This window comes from Lathyrus oleraceus, chromosome 2 (genome assembly GCF_024323335.1).
Source record: "Lathyrus oleraceus cultivar Zhongwan6 chromosome 2, CAAS_Psat_ZW6_1.0, whole genome shotgun sequence".
Taxonomy (NCBI): domain Eukaryota; kingdom Viridiplantae; phylum Streptophyta; class Magnoliopsida; order Fabales; family Fabaceae; genus Lathyrus; species Lathyrus oleraceus.
In genome coordinates this window covers 57,970,339-57,993,163 of record NC_066580.1, presented here as the reverse complement: position 1 = coordinate 57,993,163, position 22,825 = coordinate 57,970,339, and the positions used below count along the sequence as shown (strand labels likewise).

Sequence of the window (22,825 nt, the reverse complement as noted above, 5' to 3'; positions counted from 1 at the left end):
ACTGTTCTAATGACTCCTAAAAAAGTCTTGACTGTTCCTTTTTACTGTAGGATAATGTCTTTTACTATTTCTCACTACATTTTCTTCCCGTATTTTCTCCCTTGCATTTCCTAGGACAAAATTTGGGTCTTTTTTGTATTTAATTATCTCCCACCGCGAATACACAAAGACTGCCGTCATTCTCACTTTCCGGTTGGAGGTAATTAAATAGGGGCAGCTGTGATACCCCAATTTTGTCCGGATAAGGAAAATCTTCAACCAACATTCACTACCCAATGTTATAAGACATGGATTGTATCTTAAAGACACGGGTTCTATTTTAAGGTTTCTCAGCCCTTGGTGGCATCAAGTCTTCAATGACATTTTCATCTGTTGAGATCCTTAAGAAGATATCTACTGCATTTGTCTTTTACTGAAGCATGGGAAGGTATGTGCATTTTTGGTTAGCAAGGCCCATTTTGGTTTATCCATGAGAACTTTTTGTTTAAAAAAGGGGTTCATTCACATGATTAATATTGTAAAGTGTGGTGTGAATCTTTTACATTACTAATCCAAAATTCATTTGATTATTAGTAAGTATTAAGAGTCATGGATATTTTCTATAATCATTTGTTATTAAGCATTTCCACACGTTTATGAACTCAAGTTGAATTTTTTAGCATGTGTTTTAAGCTAAGATGGATCATTGGAAAAGACTATGGTGATGAACAATATTTTAAACTCACTTTGAAATTGTTTTTTTATGGCTTATGATGCACATTTCTTGTTGCTCATTTAAGTTAACAATAAACATAATTAGAGGAGACCAAATTGAAAATCCAAATTTGATTAATGTGGCCAAATCCATTTTTAATTTGGATTAGATTTTAAGCATTTTAAATAACTCACACAAATGAGATATTAGAATAAATGTTAGAATGTTTCTTTTAAAAGGGATTAATTGCATATTTAATTGTTACAAATAATTCAAAAAAGGGGGGGCCAGTACATGATACAGGAGGTTATACGTTTCAACCCCAATTTTCATATTCAAAGTTCTAATTAAATCCAAATGTTACAAATTACTCCAAAAAAGGCCAAGGCATAATCAAAAGAGTTTAAAATATGCAGATCTTACAAATAATTCAACAGAGGTTACATGATTAGTCCCTAAGGTTACAATCCAAAAGATTTGTTACAGCTAAATAAATTTGAAGAAAAATTGAACAAGTTGAGTATCCAACAGATTGAAGCAGCTTCCAAGACTTTTCCAAAAGCTCTTTTGGAAGCTCCAACGCCCCAATCCCAAGCTGGCGCCGCCTCCTTTCCTAATCAACATCACTTCACCTGCAAAAAAAACAATTCAAAGAAAAAGCTTATCAAATAAGCACTTAAAACAAACTGGAAAATAAATGATTAAATAAACAGGTAAGTATGTTGCACGATGAATCAAAGAAAACGCCCAAAAAACACATTCCAATACCCAAATAAACAACCTTAAATCCACAAAGCAAACATCCCATAAAATCTGGAAACAAGATCCAACAAGTTATCTCACAGAAACCAACATTCATATATAACAAAATCAATTAACAGTGAGAGGACACGTTTTTGAGATCCAACAGAACAAGCAAGATATATTTTCTCAAAACCCTAAACAAGAACAACAGAGCAATTCATTTTTTCAAACCCAAACAACAAAGCAATATTTTCTGAGAGTCCTATTAAGTTAACAGCAAAACACACAACAACAAAGTACAACAGCAAGAACAACAACAACAAGATTTCGAAAAAAACCCAAAAAACCAAACAACAAACATCAAACATTTTTTAGAAATCCCAGAGATTAAGAACATCAAATTTCCGAAAAAAGCCAGCAAACCATAACACAAAAAAAACCTGAAACAGATTTGCCATTTAATCATCAGACGAAACAGACAAAGAAGAAAAGTTGAGGAAGGAAACTTATCCGGAACTGTGACGGGTTGCCGGCGACGGACTCGGATCAAAGCACTCTTCTCCGCCTGAAATCGCCTTTCCATCTCCTCTTCCGTGGTAAGTGAAACAAAATCCCCATTATTTCTCTTAAATCGCCACATGCAAGAACTTAGATTTCGCGGTAAGGGTTTAGAGATCTAGAAGGTTCGAGCATGGTTTAGGAAATTTTGGGTTCAGATTCGACCTCAGAAGGTCGTGTTTAGTAAGCTAGATAGTGTTTTGGGGTAGGGTGACCGGAGAAGGAAGGAGGCGCCGCCTTCGGCCGTCTTCTCCGGGAGAATTTTTTTTTAGGGTTTACAGACCCCTTTTTGCGAACGGTTGAAACTAAAGAGAGAGAAATAATGGGTAAAATGCTGATGTGTTTTCCAAGTTTTCATTTGTTAATAACCGTGTTTGGTTTGGAGAGGTGGCGGTGACAAGTGTCACCAACCCTGGACACTTGTCACCGTTTAAAAGATGAAGCCTCCTGGGTCAACAAGTTTGACCAGACCCTTCATGGGTTTTCCTTTGCTTTTAGGCCCATATTCGTTTTACTGAATACACCCTCAGTTTAGAATAGGATAATGTCTTGATTTATTTATTTTTATTTTCGAAATTATAATTATGCCATTGTTAATATTATTTTATTTTATTTTCGAAACTATAATTATACTATTGTTAATATTATTTTATTTTATTTTCGAAATTTTAAATATACTATTGTTAATATTATTTTATTTTATTTTTGAAATTATAATTATACCATTGTTAATATTATTTTATTTTATTTTTGAAATTATAATTATACTATTATTAATATTATTTTATTTTATTTTCGAAATTTTAATTATACTATTGTTAATATTATTTTATTTTATTTTCGAAACTATAATTATACTATTGTTAATATTATTTTATTTTATTTTCGAATTTTTAATTATACTGTTGTTAATATTTTTTTTTTATTATATATATACATAGTAAATATGTAATTATATTACTATTATTATTATTATTTTTTAAAAGTAAATACACAATTATATGGTTGTTATAATCATTAATATTTAATTATTTAGTTATATTCATTTTTTTATATTATTACTACTTATTATTTAATTAAAATAAAACAATTCGTTAAATATTCAATTAATTAATTGGTTATAGAATCACAAGTGACCTTCATAATTTAGATGTTTATTTATCTTAAGGAGTGTATGTGCATGATTATTCTTTATCTATTTGTTTATATTGAACCTTGAGTGTACACGAAATGATATGTTATAATTGTGACAAAATCACGTCGCTTTCATCGATTTTAAAATAATCCGAGCCGATTTCAAAATAAATCACATACTTCTCGATTCAAAGTCGAGCCCATTTTTAAAATACCTCTGTAAGTCGATCGCTTGTAAAAGCATCGCCATCAACCTCACATGGCTTACTCTTGGGCCTTCTTACAATGAGACCTATTCGGTTTTAATTAGTCGATTAGATGGATTATTCACTAAATAAATTCAATTCATTCACAAGAATGCAATTTTTTTTTAAACCTCGATCCGACATCGAAAATCAAATTAAAATACTTAATCACATCTAAACAACACTTCATTTGAAAATGAAAAGGGGGATGGTTTTGAGTTTTCAACTCCTCTCCTCGATTATTTGAATACGAGTTTTCTTACTCGGTTAGTCAAATGGTCGTCATTTCTAATTCATTTAAGTACAAACAAATCAAATCCTTTTATAACAAGAAACCAAAAGGGAGATAACTTTGAGTCTTCAATTTTTCTCCTCGACTATTTGAATACAAGTTCTCTTACTTGGTTAGTCAAATATTTGTCGTTCTTATACCAACTTCCAAACTCCGATTAAATCTAAATATTTTCACAATAAACTAAATGAAAAGGGAGTTGACTTTGAGTTTTCAACTTCACTCCTCAATTGTTTGAATACAAGTTTTCTTACTCGGTTAGTCGAACAATTGTCATTTTTTACCAACTCATACTTAAATCGAAATATTTTCACAATAAGCTAAATGAAAAAAGGAGTTGACTTTGAGTTTTCAATTTCACTCCCCAATTGTTTGAATACGAGTTCTCTTACTCGGTCAGTCGAACAATTGTCATTTTTTACAAACATACCACTTAATCAAATCATTTTCATAACAAACTGTACGAAAAGGGAGATGGTCTTGAGTTTTCAACTCCTCTTCTCAAATGCTTGGATATAAGTTGTCTTACTTAGCCATTCGAGCACTTGTCGTTTATTCTAAAAAAACATCAACCATATACAACCTTATTTTCATAAATATTCAAATGAAACAGAAAGCGGTCTAGAGTCTTCTATTCTCTTTCCCGATTATTAGGATACGAGTTGTCTTACTCGATTATCCGAGTATTCGTCCTCCGTCCAAAGCACCTTAACTATTATCAAATCTTTCCTATAATTAAGGATGAAAAAGAAAGTGGTCTAGAGTCTTCTATTCCCTTTCCCGACTATTAGGATACGAGTTGTCTTACTCGACTATCCGAGTAATCGTCATCCAACCAAAAATATCTTAACCTACCAAGTTTATCATTTCTCGCCCTCGTGCGATCGAAACCAGTCAAACAAAATATCCAACATATTAATCCAACTTGTCGCCCCCGTGTGACCAAAAACTCTTTTCAGAAAGAACACTATTTAATCCTTTCTGATGCGCACAACAAACTAATGCTTAAGCCTCCGCCGAGAGTAGACAAGCCAACGTTTAGCCTTTAGGATGCGATCTAAATAGTTGTTCATTAAAAAACACCAACCAACCGTAGTTTCCCGAACTACGAATGCTCTGATTTCCTTATTATACCATAAGGATACGTAGGCAGGAGATTGCTGTATCTTCGCGAGCACACTAATAAAAAACCTCCCCTTTCCCTTTCTGAGGTTCTCATCCATTTCTATTTTTAATAATTTTATAACCCAAAGATAACAAACAAACATAAATTAACACACGAAACGCACATTAGAACTAAAAGGTTCCCGTTGAGTACAACGGACGTAAGGGGTGCTGATACCTTCCCCTTACGTAATCCACTCCCGAACCCGAATATGGTTGCGACGACCATTATTCCATTCCCTAAAGGTTTTATCGATATTTTCCTATCCCTTCATTGGGATAAATAAAGTTCGGTGGCGACTCTGTTCGAACATAATTTTTTCCGCGACCATCGCGAGGAATCGTATTTTTCGAGATGCGACAGATGGCGACTCTGCTGGGGACTAGCTCCAAGCAAAAGAGAGTGAAGCCTAATTTAGTTCAGTTTCTGTATTGTGTGTTAATCTTGTTTGTTTGTCTGTTATTTTTCTACTATGCTATTATTATTCTGTCATAATTATTATATTGTGATTTATTGACTATGTCTTATTGGGGGTGCGCTGGTTGATGATACTTTGTGAGATAGGCTCTCCACCCGAGTCTGAGAAAAACCATAAGATTAAGTTGGTGGTTGCGTAGTGGGCGCCCACAAGGAGTCTTCCTTGTTGGGAAGAAACGAAGACCCCGCCTAGAGGAGATTCTCTTGAAATATTATTGCCCGACGAGTTTTCGTCACGGCGATAGTATTCTCAAGTTGGATCAATGACTCTAGGGACCTTTTAACCCATTATATCCGGTGGTTATGTAGTATTTACCTGAAAAGTCTCAGACTTATTAGGGTAATACGAAAGCCCCAATCAGATGAGATCCCTTGGGCGTATTACTACCTTACAGTGGTATTCCCAACCTCGATCTATGACTCTGAGAACCTTATTAGAACCTTGGACTCGAGAGTTGTGTAGTATGGACCCACTAGGAGTCTTCCTCTTTGGGACTATACGAAGGCCTCACCCAAACGAGACTCTGTTTAGGGATGTTATTAGCGGATGAGTTTTCATCATGACAATAACTTTCTTAAACATTGATTGATGACTTTGGGAACTTCTTACCTTTAGCATTCTACCAAAAGGGTTTTGTTTAGAAACCAAGAATACCCGCTCTCATGACCTGTATATCAACCTACATGTGACACGCATAACATCATTCATAGCATAGCATTCATATTATTTTATTTCCAAGGAATCTGAGTATCATGAGTTGCTGGAATTCAAGAAACATGGAATCAAGCAAAAGGAACATTTACTCATTCAAGTTCAAAGATCCCGATCTAAGGAGCTTACGTAGCCTGATCTCTCAGATGCACCCTGTATACAGAATCAACTTTGGAAAGAACTATGGCAATTTGCTCAGCATCCTCAATCAACAAGTGGACCATACAACCTTGATCACTTTAGCCCAATTTTATGACTTACCTTTAAGATGCTTCACATTCCAAGACTTCCAGCTAGCACCAACGTTGGAAGAATTCGAGCGTCTTGTTAGGATCCCTATGAAGGACAAGTCACTATTTGAAGGGACAGATGAATCTTTGCCCCTCGAGGACATTGCTAGTGCGCTACACATGGATGAAAAAGAAGAAAAAGACAATTTAGAGACCAAAGGAAATACCAAAGGGTTTTCACTATATTTTCTTTTGGAAAGAGCTCATACCCTATTGAAGGCAGAAAGTTGGGATGCTTGTTACTCTGCTATTGCATTGACTATCTATGGCATCGTCCTGTTCCCTAATATGGATGGTTTCGTAGACATGACTGCCATTTGTGTTTTCCTTACTAGGAGCCCAGTATCCACTTTGTTAGCCGATGTGTATTATCACATAAGTCGTAGGTATACTAAGAAGAAAGGATTGATTGCTTGTTGTGCTCCTTTATTGTATCAGTGGTTTCTAGAACATATTCCGAAGACAGGTGCTTGGGTTGAACAGACAGATATTAGTTGGCCTCAGAGATTGGGATCACTCCGATCTGAAGATCTATTTTGGTACTCCAAAGAATTAATCAACGCAGACATCATATTCAGTTGTGGAGATTTCCCAAATCTACCGCTCATTGGAACTCAAGGATGTGTGAATGCTAATCCAGTTCTATCACTCCGACAACTCGATTACCCAATGGAAGGCCCTCCAGAGGCAAATTCTTTGGAAGCTTTCTTGTTACTTGACTTTGGGGCTGAGAATCCTAGCTTATTCCAGCGAATCAAAGAAGCTTGGAAAAATGTCAATCGAAAAGGAAAAGCTGAGTTAGGGAGAGCAAATGGGATTACAAAAGAACCATATTTTCAGTGGGTAAAGGAAAGGGTGCAAAGAATTAAAATGCCATTTGTCATTCGGACACCTATACCTCTTCCTAAACCTAAGCTCACCCATGTCCCTATTGAAGAAATGGAGGAACTCAAGACCGCCATGGCCAAGTTAGAAAAAGAGAATGAAGAGCTGCAGATAAAACTCCAACAAACCATCAATGAGAAAAATAATATGAAGTGGGAGCTTGAGAGAAAAGAAGCGCAACTTCAAGCTCACGTGGAAAAGTTCAACAAGGAAGAGCATAAGAGAAAGAAGATCAAAGTGGGATTAGAACAGGCTGATCATTGTTTGGATACTCTTAAGGGTCAACTACGACAAGCTCAGAAAGAATGTCAAGACAATGAGCGTTGGTGGCATCTAGCCACAAAGGAGAACAAGACAATAAGGGATACACTTGGGGCTCAGATAAAGGAACTCACCAATTTTGTTCGTCATGCAAAAGCTGAAGTAGATCAGGAGCACCGACTCAAGAAACTAGCCACTGAAGCTTCTAGGGTGTCACCCATGGTATGGGAGGAGAAGTGTCGAGAAGTAAGAGATGCTAGGGAGTCTGTAAGCTATTGGAAGAACCAGCTAGAGTCATTACGCCAAGACAGCTCCATATGGCTGAAAGAGCGAGACTATGTGATTGAAGATTATGAATCCTTTAAGAAGACCATAGACTTCTTACAAGGGGACAGGGATAAGTTTCGTGCAAAACTCGATGGGCTAGTAGGATTCTGTAATTGGGCAGCTAAAGATTTGCCATGGAGGTTGAGAGACGCAATCGAAGAGTTGAAAGAAGATAGCACTCCTCCAGCCATAATCAATTTCGTTCTGCTCTGCAAAGGGTTGTTGAAGAGATTCAATGAGGAACTAGAAGAGCTTCAGGCCAGAAAGCCGACTGTTTAATTTGCTTATGTTTTGTATTTTGTTCCTTTAACAAATGTACTTTTGAACTATGACCTTTTTGGATCTCTATGTTATGTATTGGAATGAATGACGTTTAAAAATTACTCCATTATTGCTATTATAAGTATTTTCTTTGTTTCTTCGAATTACTAACGACTAATGAAACTCGAATGAATCCATGGAGATAAAATATGCATAACATTCGCATCTTCATTATGCATCACACTTCATGAAAATCAAAAACTTACCCAACCTTTTTACCCTTTATCCAGCCACACTGACTAATCGACACCGGTACGAGACGCGAAGCAAATACAAGATGACATTAGAACAAGTGGAGGCCAACCAGGTTACCATGAGGACATACATCAATACGATCCAGGAGAAGATGGATCAGCTGTTGGAGACAATGCTTGCAATTGCTCAGAGAGAGAGGAGCGAGGAGGAAGAAGCCAGGGAAAAAAGGAATGATGGCACGCCAGGTCCGAATCCCCAAGACGAAAGTTACATCCCCACCAAGAAGAGATTGGTTCAGATACCAGTAGGAGGCAAAGGAGATGGAGACCGTGCAGAACCTTCTGATACGTCTACTCATCATGGATCCGAAATTGGAGATGACCAGTATGATGCATTCTACATGCCCGATCAACCAAAGCCCAAGATACTTTCAGATCCTGCTGCAGATAGGGTTCGTGCCCTGGAAAAGAAAATCAAAGCCATAGAAGGAAACAACATCTTCGGTGCTTCTGCCATGAACATGCGTTTGGTATCGAATTTAGTCATCCCAGCTAAATTTAAAACCCCTGATTTCGAGAAATACAAAGGACAGACTTGTCCAAGAAGTCACTTGGTGATGTATTTCAGGAAAATGGCTGCTCATACCGAAAATGACAAACTACTCGTACAATGTTTCCAAGACAGTTTGAGTGGAGCATCTCTGAGATGGTATATGAGTTTAGAACAGGGCCGAATTCAAAGTTGGGAGGATTTGGCTGACGCATTTCTCCATCAGTACAAATACAACTTAGATATGGCACCCGACCGAATGCAGTTGCAGGGGATGGCTATGAAGGAGAGTGAGTCATTCAAAGAATATGCCCAGCGGTGGAGAGAGTTGGCTGCTCAGGTAGAGCCACCATTGTCTAAAAAGGAAATGACCGGTATATTTGTGGACACCTTGAAGGACCCATTCTTTGATCGATTAGTGAGCAGTGCCGCATCTGACTTCGCACATCTCGTCACGATTGGAGACCGCATAGAGAAGGGGTTGAGGGATGGAAAAATTCCTGGAGCAGTGACAACATCTAGCGCACCAAAGAAATATTCTGGAGGCTTCCCAAAGAAAAGAGAAGGTGAAACAAACGCCATATCCAGAGAGATCAGCTCAATCTCCTGCCTACGTACCTCATCTGGTATGAGGATCAGGGCGACGTAGTTCCCCTTAACAGGGAAAAACTTTCCTAACCAGAGACTAGGGAGATAACAAACTAATAGGGAGACTACGACTCGAGCCTAGAAGTTGTCATGCATACGATCCCTAAGTTGAGGTCTCTAATCAGCACCTAACTCGCACAGGAAGCAAGCTAGCCTAAACAGCAAGTAAACAAGCATAGGTGAACAGGTATCACACACTATATGCAAACAAGTGGCTCATATAAGGCTGGGCTTTAGTCAAGGGGTCATATAAACCTCGACAAGCAAGCCAATATGGAAGGGTATCTGAAGGCTCTTAACCACTGACATTGACCGTCAGGGTGAGCAGAGGAAAAGGATAATTAGGATAAGACCTCATAGCTCTTAACCCGGGCCTGGGTAAGCTTGAATCAAAGAATGCGTGGGGATCCAGAATGGGGGACCCTACTCCACTTGACCGACTTTATATACAAGGATCTTGGGTTAGGTTCAAGAGCGTCAACACGTAGTGCGAGCATAATGAACGACTCAACGATTAACAGGGGATTGATTGCTAATCCCTTCTATCTGTCAATTGCCTCTTCACTTAGGAGGAATTAAGTACATGGCACAAATATAAACAATCACAGTCATTTCCTCTTAAGGAGGACTTCAGCCAAATGCCTGCCAAAAGAAACGACAGGGCTTCCAGACTACATGGAGTTAGAGGATGATTACCTAGGTGGTATGCCAACCACAAGCAAAGCAAAGCTCAAGCAATGAGCTAAAAGCGACTAATGTACCTGTACAAAAGTCAAACAAGTCAATATTCACATTCAGACAAATCAAGCAGACAGTCAACAGTGGTTCTATATGTGCACAAGTCAAGCTCTATGTGCAAGCATTCAAGTGATTCCACCACACTCAATGAACCTACAACACAAAGGATTAGTGCACAAAGTAATTTTCATCTCATGAAGTGAGATTACATCAATCATTAGGACTAGAAGCTTTAATCTGAAATACAAAGCTTAAAAGGTGAGTACAAACCACTAGTGCAAAGACTAGGATCAAAGGCAAAGCGAAAAGTCAAAACATTCAACATGAAGCACATTTATTCACACATGAACATGTCCTAAAAAGGATCAAACTCAAATCACAAGGCAAGGTCATCACCTAATCATGATAAGGCAAAGGCATGCAAAGTGAGCAACAATTAGGCATACAAATGAGAGAATGCACATTAAATCAGAAACACATCCAATGATCATGAAAATTTATATACAAGCTTAACATGTCAAACACAATCATGATACAAAAAATTGGGATTAGAAGACATCAATTGGCATGTCAATGAAAATGAACAAGATCAACATCAAAATGTGTGACACACATTGTCACACCATGCATTCATGTGTCCAAAACAGAAATGGAAAATGATAAAAATGCCAAACCAAATCTCAAAAATCAGGCAACATGTTAGGATCAAGCATATCAAATTTCAAGTTGATTGGAGAAAGTATGAGCATTTCACAAATCATTTAGCAACACATGTCACATTTTGCACCATGTTCAATCATCAACTCACAATTGAAAATCCAGCAACAATAAAATTAGGAAATTTATGCCACAAAACAATAGACATTCAAATGATCATATAGGAAAAAATTTGGATTAATTTGGAGTCACTTTCTATTTTTTATGATTTTTTGAATTGGATGAACAAAATGAAAATAATGTGACAATCCATGGAAATGATATTGTGAAAATGAAATGAAAAATGCAAAAGCTGGGAGTTGAACCTAGGACGCCAAGGTCATAACCAGCGCTTAGTAAAAAATCAAATGGCATTTGGAAAATATACATAGCGCTGGAATCGAACCACCTACACCAAGGTCCAAGGTGCGCTAGCTGCGAAACGCATCGTTTAGCATGAACTGGGGAATTAAAAGAAAAAAAGGAACGCAAGCAAGGATTCGAACTGGAGACAAGGACGTTGCACATGCTCAAACAGGGAAACCCTAGGGGACGATCCAGATGACCAGAATAGTGTTTCCGGTCATCTTCCCCGACGCAATTCCGGCGAACCTTCATGAGCATTCACATTTTTTTTTTGCAGAATTTTGCGTATGATACACCGATGGACTCGTCTCTTCACGCACAACATGAATCTAACCTTAACTAAGCCTAACAGTCCATATATAATGCAAATCGAACGAAAACAAATTGCATGGCAAAACTTCAATTCACCCTAACTCACTCAATATCCATCCATTTTCCACAAAATTTATATCAGAATTCTCAGGAGAACATGCACTACAAGATCATGGCAAGAAAACAAAGAATTAAGAGGATCGAATTTCACACCTCTTGAAGAGCAGAACGATGAAACAGTGAATTTGAGCTTCCTCCAGCTCCAAATCTTCTCCTCCAACCTAGATATGAAGTCTGGTACACGAATTGGCTCTTGAATTGACTTGGATCTTGATTAATTTTCAACTTCCATGTTCATCTTCATGAGCTTGATGTGCACAAATCTTGATGGAATTCTTCAAATCAATGCTCAATTCCTACTCAATGACACTCACTGAACAAGATTATGCAATAAAATTGAAGTGTTATGTGAAGAAAATTCAAATTTGGATTGAGAGAAGAATTTGGAGGGAAATGTGATTCTAGATCTAGAACTTGTTAGAATGAACAATTTTGTTATGATTAAGCCTTTATACCACATGCTAATTACTTTGCTAATGATACTTAGGCTTGGCTAATGAAAATTTAATGACAAATGAGGTGTATGACCAAATTGCAAAATTCACCCTATGCATGGCAATATGGACGTGAACAGCGAACATGCATGGTCCAATTACACTTAAAATCATCTTATGAACATGATGGAATGATCAAAAAGCTTGTAGCATCAACCAATTTTAAATTCTTCATTTTCCCTCCAAAACACTCATGTATGCACTAATGGTCATGTGATATTATTTCATGCAATGCAATGATGGTTTTGGAAAACATAGGTCATGACATGCAATTTGCAAAAAGAGTGGCCTAAATTGGAGTTTTGGATCAAAAGTTATGGCACTTTGAAGTTTCATGCACCCTTGGTGGTCATTTGCTCATAACTTCCCAACCATTCATCAGATGCTCATGATCTTAGACTTTTTGGAAATGGGAGAGAAAGATCTTCAACTTTCATGTTGACCAAAATTTCATTTGAAGCTTCTTTTATGTTGGAAAGTCAAGTTGAATGTGGTCCAAAAACTTGCCATTTTTGGAAACTTGAAATTACAGGTCACTTTCCATTTTTGGAAACTTTTTGTAGGTGTTTAATTGGCTGCATTATATGGTAAAACACTAGCTGGTTACAAATGTCTTGACTGATGTCATGACATGGTATGTATGTGTGACTACATTGTAGGTTAGAATATCTAACTGTACTCTGATGTCTTGACTGATGTCATGACACACTTGAGTAGTTGCTGCAGGATTAGCTAATACAGGATTTATTGAATGTCAAACTGGATGCTGTGACATTCATACCTGTCAACAGATACTAAGGAATAGAACAGCTGGTGTTCTGTTAGAACTTAGTATTTATTTCCAGTCTGGTTATCAAGGAAAGACCTGGCATAAGGCCTACTGACTGAATGTCAAATTGGATGTTATGACATTCATCATTGACAGCAGCTACTGAACATTAGTCAGAGTGGTGTTCTGCTATACTTCAGCATGTAACTTAGTTTGTTCTTCAAGAGAATAACAGAACTAACTTAAGGCCAAATGTGTAAATGTTAAGTTGGACACTTTAACATTTATTAATGTAAGCTGTTACTGTAGTATGATCATTTTGATCATGTACAGGTCAGCAAAATTGTACAGTCTGTTTTCTGGAAAAACAGACTCAGCATATGGACCTTGATGTCAAGCTGAATGTCGTGACATTCATTCCTGACAGCATATGCTATATTGTAGGTTGTTCAGTTTTCTGTTTCAGCTTTTCTTGGGCTATTCTTCAGGAAGTCAACAACTTAGAGAAAAACCAGGAAACCAACAACCAAGTTATAGTTAATGAACCTAACAAATAGCCTATTTGTTAGTAACCTAAATGTTGAATTTATGGGAACTCGTGTGACCTTAAATTCAAGAGAATACAGGTGCAAAAGCCTAGGTACTGCAATATAAAAAGGAAGGCGTTCCTTCATTCAGTTTCGGGGATTTTGAGGCATGAAGATTAAGTGTGTCCATCATACTTCACTGCTGTATTTTTGTGAGTCTTGTATTAGACGTATCTTGTAAGCCAAGCCATTATCACGTTGATGATTGTTTTGGTATAGGGTGTTCATTGAGTTGTAAGTGTTGTGTCGCTCAAAGCTTTTAAGCGTGAGTGCTGTGTATCTTGATTAAAGCTGTGAAGCACAATCAAGAGTTGTTTGAAGTGTGACTTCAACTTGTCTTTAATATTGATTAAAGATAGTAATCACTGAGGTGATTGAGTAGGAACTCTGATCTTAGTGTAAGATTGAAATTGCATTGGGTAGGGATTAAGTGATAAGTTGTAAACGGGTGAGTTTAGTATTGAATTGATACTACTAATAGTGGATTTCCTCCCTGGCTTGGTAGCCCCCAGATGTAGGTCATGTTGGACTGAACTGGGTAAACAATTACTTGTGTTATTTACTGCACTTACGTTTAAGTTCTGCATAATTCCTGTCTGTGCAGAATTGGATGTCATAACAACCCGTGTGACATCTAAAGTCTGATAACTAGAATTTCAATTGGCATCAGAGCAGGCACCCTGCCTGTGAATTTCTGGGTGAGATCTAGGGAAGTTACTTTCTAGTACCATGGACAAGGATATAGGACACTCAAATAGACCACCCATGTTGGATGGCTCTAATTATGATGACTGGAAGCCTCGTATGATAGCCTTATTAAGGTCTCTAGATAGCAAAGTCTGGAGAGCTGTCAACAAAGGATGGGAACATCCAATGAGGACAGGTGAAGATGGAGGGAGTGAGCAGATTCCTAAAGAAGAGTGGGACAAGGAGCAAGAGGCACTAGCTCTTGGAAATTCCAAGGCCTTGAATGCATTGTTCAATGGAATCAGTAAGAACATCTTCAGGCTTGTGCACCACTGTGAACTAGCTAAGGAAGTTTGGGATACCCTCAAGGTAACTCATGAAGGTACTTCCAAGGTGAAGATGTCCAAACTTCAGATGTTGACCACCAAGTTTGAAAACCTGAGGATGAAAGAGGATGAGACTATTCATGACTTTCACATGAATATTCTTGAAATTGCAAACACCTCTGGTGGACTAGGTGAGAAAATGGCTGAAGAGAAACTTGTAAGAAAGATCCTCAGGTCCTTGCCTAAAAGGTTTGCTATGAAGGTCACAGCCATAGAGGAGGCACAGGACATCTGCAATATGAAGGTAGATGAGCTCATTGGTTCTCTCCAAACCTTTGAAATGGGCTTGTGTGAGAATACTGAAAAGAAGAACAAAAGCGTAGCTTTTGTATCTAATGCTGAAGAAGAGTCAGAAGCAGAATATACTGAAGGTGATGACAGTATATCAGAAGCCTTAGCCATGCTTGGAAGGCAGTTCAACAAGTTCGTGAAGAAGATTGATCAAAGAGGGAGACCTAATGTCAAGAACATCCCGTCTGACATCAGGAAAAGATCAACTTCTGATGAAAAGTTCAACCAAGGCAAGGGAATCCAGTGTCATGGTTGTGAAGGGTATGGACACGTCAGAGCTGAATGTCCTACCTATCTCAAGATGCAAAAGAAGGGGCTAACTATCACATGGTCTGAAGGAGATTCTGAAAGTGAATTTGAAGGAGAATCTGCCAAACATGTCACTGCACTAACCAGTGTTTGTGCATCTGATGATGACTCAAGTGCAGATGAACTGACCTTTGATGAACTTGCTGCATCCTATAAGAAGCTGTGTACCACCAGTGTAGAAGTGCGTGCACAAGGAGAAAAGCAGAAGAAACTCATCAAGGAACTGGAAGATGAGAGACAGAAGCAACTGTCTGTCATAGAGGGTCTAAATGGTGAGATAGCCCTGCTGACTGGTATGGAAAATCTACTGGTAGATATTCAACCTCACACTACCAGCTATGTGACCTTTGGTGATGGTGCCAAAGGAAAAATAAAAGGTGTGGGTAAGTGTAGCACCTCAAATTTGCACCTACCTTTTGTACATACATTCTCATATTAGGTCATTAACATAACGTAGTCCATTGCATAGCATTGCATTGTCCTTTGCCCAAGTGCAAGTCCTCTGACAAAATTAGGTCAAACTGGTCAGGAGATCAGTCAATCAAGCAAGCAAGTGAATTTCTCAAGGAGGCAAGGCCCTAGGGTTGGTCCAACATGTCCACATGACCTAGGGGTCCTTTTGAAGTGTTTTGGTCAAGGATTGGGTGCCCAGAAGTCATCAGTCATTGTTCAGTCCACCAGAAACCCTAGAAAGTCAACTATGGTCAACTGTGGTCAACTGTGCCTGATTTTATGGATTTCAAGGGGGGAGATGGTTTGAAAGGGTTCATTCATGTCCATACAAGTCTCATTTGACATTTCAAAGATCAAGATTGGAGAAAATAAAGTCAGATCAAAAATTGCCAAAAATAGCAGGTGACCTGTAATTGGAAACTGCCAAAAATGGAAAGTTCTTCTCCTCAAATTTACATCGTCATACAAGCTTCAAATGAAATTTTGTCCAACATGAAAGTTGAAGATCTTGCTCTCACCTGTCCAAAAAGTCCAAGAACACTCATTTCTCACTTATGGTTGGCAAGTTATGATCAAATCATTCTCAAGAATTTTTGAACTTCAAAGTGGCATATCTTCCAAACCATTTGGCCAAATTGGGTGAGGTTTTTTGCTACAAGTCACATTTGATATGCTCTATCAAAATCCTTCATCATAATTCATCAAAAATCATCCAATCAAAATGGCCTTTTTCAAGTGGTTTGAATTAAAAAGGGGTGAGGTGAAAAATGAACTTTCAAATTAATCAGTTCCAATACATTCTATCAATTGACAATGTTCAGAAACTACATTTGGGGTATGCCTAGGCCCATTTTCGTGCATTAACATGCACCCCATGCTTTATTGAGTGGTTTTTAGCAAATTGTCAAAACACTTCATTAAGCAAAATGCAATTACCATTCCACTAACCAAGCTTATGCATTATTAAACAGAGTATATATGACTCATTTCTGATAGAAAAACCCTAGCCACTATTCACAAACCAGATCTGAAATTCATTTTCTCTCAAAAATTCTCATTCTTCATTTGAAACTTTTTCTGAAAAATCTTGAAAGAATTCGTGCTCTTGTGCATTGATTCATCATTCACCAACATTTTTGAAGCCTTTGCAAGCATCATCTCCCAACTGTAAAGCCATTTGCAGCACTGTTGCATTGAAGCTCCTTCCATGGCAGGTCAAATTTGGAGCTTTACCAAGCGAGCTTGAGCCACGATCCTACTTCTATTCATCAATACAAACATCATTATGCATCTGTTTCAACTCAACACGGCCAAATAACCACTGTTTCACCACTGCATCTTCAAAGAGGTTGGTTTTCGACTCTCTTATTTCTTGAAATCATGTTGTGCTTTAGAAAGATCTCTCCATGCTGATTGCAATGAACTTTGAATCATGAAAAACCATTGAGAATTGAGAGAGAAATATGGATTTAAAGTTTGGTTGTTAGTTTTTACTTTGCTCGATTCTTTCATAATAGCATGAGTTAGCGAAAATTAATGTTGGAATGTTGATGTACATTGTTAGCTGAGTTGATTGGTATGTTCATTGCAAAATTCTGGGAAATTTGTTCATCACGATGATGAACATGTTACTGTTGCTCATAAACCCTAATTTCTTAAACCCAGAAACGCGTTTAATCCGTTGAACCCGTGCATTGCATGTTTTTCCCAGTTTCTTGGCCATGTAGCGAATAGCCGGACGCCACCTCACTAAGTGAAACGCGGCGTTTCACTTAGTGAGTCCCATTATTACAAAAATGCCACTGCCGGTTTTATTATTTAATTAATTCATTTTCTTTTTTCTATTTTATTTCATTTTGCATAGCAAACTTAGAAAATTCATAAGTTCTTCAATTTTAATCCAAATTTGATGGGATTTTTTGTGAAATGCTCCTCTTGATTTCTATTTTATTATGGTGATTTTTCTAGATTTTTTGCACGTGTAGATTTGAAAAATGCCTAGGGTTTGTTCATGTGTGTCCATTTTGTGTATGCTTTGCCAATTTGCTTGTGAAATGATGATACATGATCCAGTGCCTCTCAAATTTTTTGTGCTTAAACTAGACATGTTCATGGTGATTTTGGTATAGAGTTTGTAATTTTATCTTTGCTGGTTGTGGAGATATGATTTTTTGAATAGGGGTGTGACAATTTGTGTCACACCATGCATGTCCAACTTCATGATTTTAATTACCTTGCTTATTGAACTCAAAATGGTCTGGATTTTTGCATGAAGACACTTGTGCATGTTGAGGATATGTGTGAATTTTTCTGGAATTTTTGAATGCATTTCCTATTTGATTGATAATTTCTCCCCTGTTTGACCAAATTGTTGACTTTTGTGACACATGATGCTATATGATTTGTGAAATTCTCATGCATTATTGGATGGATCTAAAATTTGATATGTGCATTGTGGGCATCTTGAAGTACATCATGGATTTGGTCCCATTCATTTATCATATGTTGTTTCTGTTTTATGATTAATTGAAGTTGGTGCATGTGTTGATGCTTTGTTTGAGTATGCTTGAGCTTGCCTTGACTTTCTGATTTTCATTGACCTACTTCCTTTGATCCAAATGAGCTGAAATTTGATATGATTATCATGTTGTGGATGATGTTTGATCATGATTTATTTGAGGAGTTTTTGGAATGTTTGTAATTGAATTTGAGTTGAGTCATTCTGTTGACTTCTTTGAGGTTCTATATGCCATGTTTTGACCTAATCTGTTTGTGAAATGATGATGATGAATGATGTGAATGTGAAACCACTTGGGTTTGTTTCTTGATTGATTTATCTTGACTTTGGACACTTGTCCCTTTCTGTTTTAAATTTGTTATCTCCTTTTGACCCTAGGCTTGTCCTAGTGGTCTTGTTACTCATGTTTAAGTTTGGTTTTTCAGGTTAAGCAACAAATGCTTCAAAGAGATTAATACAAGTTGAATGAGTTTGATTGTTTATCATGAACTAACTTGTTTGTTTTGTAGGTTGCTTAGCTCACTTGTTTTGAGCTTGTGCTTTGCACATATGCTTGACTGTGTTGTCTGTTGGCTTATGCTGTTTGTTTTAACTTTGTGTCTGGTATACTAATTGTGTTTGACTGATTTCAGGTACATTAGTTGCTATTAGTTCTTTGAGAACTTTGCTTTGCTTTGCTTGATAGCATTTGCATTGAGGTATAACTCCCTTACTCCATGTAGTCTGGAAGACCTGGCCTGTTACTTGGCCAGGCACCTGTCTGAAGTCCTCCTTAAGAGGCGATGTTTGTGTATGTTTACATTTGTCCTTGTACATATTCAAAGACCTCCTAAGTGAAGAGGCATTGGCAGATACAAGGGATGTGCAATTCATCCCCTGCTATTCTGTGTGTCATCTGCTTTGCTCACACTACTGTGTTGATGCATTGCAGATACTAACCCAAGATCTTGTACAATTGTACAGTTGAGTCAGTGTCATATGTGTAGAAGGGTTCCCACTTTCTGGACCCACACATTCTTGTCTTAAGCTCTCCCAGGCCAGGGATAAGAGCTGTGAAGTCTCATCTTCACTCACCTTTCATCAGCTTCACCCTAACTCTCAATGTTAGGGTTAAGAGCTAACATTATCCTGTTACAGTGGTTTGTTTGTTGAGGTTGATATGACCCCTCGACTAAAACCTAACCTTGATTGAGCCCATTGATTGCATATAGTGTGTGCTATTTGTGCTTGTGTGTGCTTTAGCTTGCTTCCTGTGCAAGATAGGTTTGGTCTGGCTTGCTTCCTGTGCAAGTCATGTTTAGGATAGGCTTGCTTCCTATGCAAGTTAGCTAGAAACCTTAACTTAGGGATGAATTTGCATGATAACATCTAGGCTCGAGTCGTAGTCTCCCTAGTTGTGTCTCCCTCTGTTATCTGGTTAGGCTAGTCCTGTGTCCCTCCGTAGGGGAACTACGTCGCCCTGATCCTCATACCAGATGAGGTACGTAGGCAGGAGATGAGCAGATCTCTCTGGGCGCCTGTTTTGTTTTGTTTTGCGTGGGTCAGGAGATGGATGTAAGACCAGCGATTGGCATTCCGTATCCTCTTGTTGTGTGCTTGGAGTCCGGTATAAGTCCATCAAGTGGCATTCGGGTTCTAGTGTAGGTTTGTTTGGTTCGGATGCTGATGTAAGTCCAGTGATTGGCATTCGGGCTCCACGTTTGCCTTTGCCTGTGTTTGTTTGTGTGCGTGTTAGCCGAGCTACGAATGCTCTGATTCTTCTTCGTCCAAGAAGATACGTATGCATAGGATGCGATATCCTAGCGAGCATGTGTTTTCCCCAGTCCGAACTACTTTGACTCTGATGTCTATGCCTGATAGACTAAGTAGGCCCAGGATGCGATATCCTGCAGAGTCAGTCTTGTTTGTTTTCTTGTGTCTCTTTCAGCCAGTGTGTGTGTGTGTGTTTGAGCAGTGTTTTAGCAACCATTTTCCTTCCTTTTGTGCGTGGATCCCGTCGAGTACGACGGATGCGTAGGGGTGCTAATACCTTCCCTTCGCATAACCGACTCCCGATCCCATTCTCTTTGGTCGCGAGACCATGTTCTTTCCAGGTTTACTCTGAGCGTTTCCTTTCCCTCTTTTGGGATAAATAACGCACGGTGGCGGCTCTATTGTTTCGTTTTCCCGCCGGTTTTTTCGCGTAATGCGACAGTAAGCTGGACTGCTCTGGAGTTCCAAAACTGAATAATGTGCTGTTAGTAAGAGGACTAACTGCAAACCTCATCAGCATAAGTCAGCTGTGTGATCAAGGGTTTCATGTTCAGTTTACGAGGGAGCTATGCATTGTGACTAATGGTGACAATCAGGAAGTTATGAGAGGAACCAGGTCCAAAGATAACTGTTATCTGTGGGAACCTAAAGTCTCTAACTTTTCAACAATATGCTCCTCAACCAAGGAAGAACAGGAGGTGAAGCTGTGGCATAGACGACTTGGACATCTCCACTTATGGGGAATGAAGAAGATTATATCCAAGGAAGCAGTCAGAGGGATCCCAAAGCTGCTTATTGAGGAAGGAAGAGTCTGTGGAGAATGCCAGGTGGGCAAGCAAACCAAGATGTCACATCCGAAGCTGGGACATTCCACAACTTCCAGAGTTCTGGAACTGTTGCATATGGACTTAATGGGACCTAGGCAGGTTGAAAGTCTTGGTGGAAAGAGATATGCCTACGTGGTGGTTGATGACCATTCCAGATACACGTGGATAAGCTTCATCAGAGAGAAGTCAGATACATTTGATGTCTTCAAAGACCTGTGCATAAGACTTCAAAGGGAAAAGGCCAGTTGTGTGGTCCGGATTAGAAGTGATCATGGTACGGAGTTCAAGAATTCCAAGTTTGATGAGTTTTGCTCATCTGAAGGAATAAGTCATGAGTTCTCCTCCCCTATAACTCCTCAGCAGAATGGAATAGTTGAAAGAAAAAATAGAACTATTCAAGAATCTGCCAGGGCAATGATTCATGCAAAGAAGCTCCCCATGCACTTTTGGGCTGAAGCAATGAATACCGCGTGCTATGTTCACAACAGAGTCACCTTGAGAAAAGGAACCTCCTCCACTCTGTATGAAATATGGAAAGGCAGAAAACCCACAGTGAAGTACTTTCATATCTTTGGAAGTAAATGCTACATTCTCACAGATCGTGAACAGAGAAGGAAGCTGGATCCCAAAAGTGATGAGGGTATATTTCTAGGATACTCCACTAACAGCAGAGCCTACAGAGTGTTCAACTACAGGACCAATGTCCTGATGGAATCCATAAATGTTATTGTGGATGATAAAGAGGAAGGGATCGATGTCATAGAGGATGTTGAAACATTCCTTGACAGTTCAACTGACATTCCAGTCAAGTCTGAAGAAGTACAGGAACCTCCCCCTGAATGTGAAGTAGATGCAACCACCAAAATGCCATCTATCAGAATTCAGAAAGACCACCCTAAGGATCTTATCATAGGGGATCCTAATAGTGGTGTGACTACCAGGTCACGGGGAATAAGCTCAAATTCCTGCTTTGTATCCAAGGTTGAACCAAAGAATGTGAAAGAAGCCCTGACTGACGAGTACTGGATCAATGCCATGCAAGAGGAACTTGAGCAGTTCAAAAGGAATGAAGTATGGGAGCTAGTTCCAAGACCTGAAGGGACTAACATCATTGGTACCAAGTGGATCTACAAAAACAAATATGATGAGAAAGGAGTAATTACTAGGAATAAAGCAAGACTAGTAGCTCAAGGATACACTCAAGTTGAAGGGGTAGATTTTGATGAAACATTTGCTCCTGTGGCTAGGCTTGAGTCCATCAGATTGCTGTTAGGGGTATCATGCATCCTGAAGTTTAAGCTATTCCAAATGGATGTGAAGAGTGCATTCTTGAATGGCTACTTGAATGAAGAAGTCTTTGTGGAACAACCTAAAGGGTTCTGTGATCCTAACCAACCTAAGCATGTATACAAGTTAAGGAAAGCCTTGTATGGGTTGAAACAAGCACCTAGAGCATGGTATGAAAGGTTGACCGAATTTCTGACCTCAAATGGATACAGAAAAGGTGGAATAGATAAAACCTTATTTGTGAAGGATGAAGACGGCAAAATCATGATAGCTCAAATCTATGTGGATGATATAGTATTTGGTGAAATGTCAGAACAAATGGTTCAACAATTTGTTCACCAGATGCAATCCGAGTTTGAAATGAGTCTAGTTGGAGAACTGACCTATTTCCTTGGAATGCAAGTAAACCAAATGGAGGACTCCATGTTTCTCTCCCAAAGCAAGTATGCCAAGAACATAGTTAAGAAGTTTGGTATGGATAATGCTAGGCACAAGAGGACTCCTGCGCCTACTCATCTAAAGTTAACCAAAGACGAAGGAGGCCCTGGTGTTGATCAATGCTTATATAGAAGCATGATAGGAAGCCTACTTTACCTAACTGCAAGTAGACCTGACATTTCTTATGCAGTTGGAGTATGTGCTAGATACCAAGCAGAGCCTAAGGTGAGCCACTTGAATCAAGTCAAAAGGATTCTCAAGTACATCAATGGGACTTGTGACTATGGGATGCTGTATT

General features: G+C 38.5%; 1 long non-coding RNA gene across 1 annotated transcript; it reads right to left on the bottom strand.

Moving 5' to 3' along the window:
* Nucleotides 1–989: 989 nt before the first annotated feature.
* On the bottom strand, nucleotides 990–1,786 carry LOC127118079 (uncharacterized). Its single transcript, XR_007802088.1, has 2 exons — nucleotides 1,476–1,786; nucleotides 990–1,326 (listed from the first exon to the last, which is right to left on the bottom strand). It is a non-coding gene; the product is annotated as an uncharacterized LOC127118079 (long non-coding RNA).
* Between the last annotated feature and the right edge of the window lie 21,039 nt (nucleotides 1,787–22,825).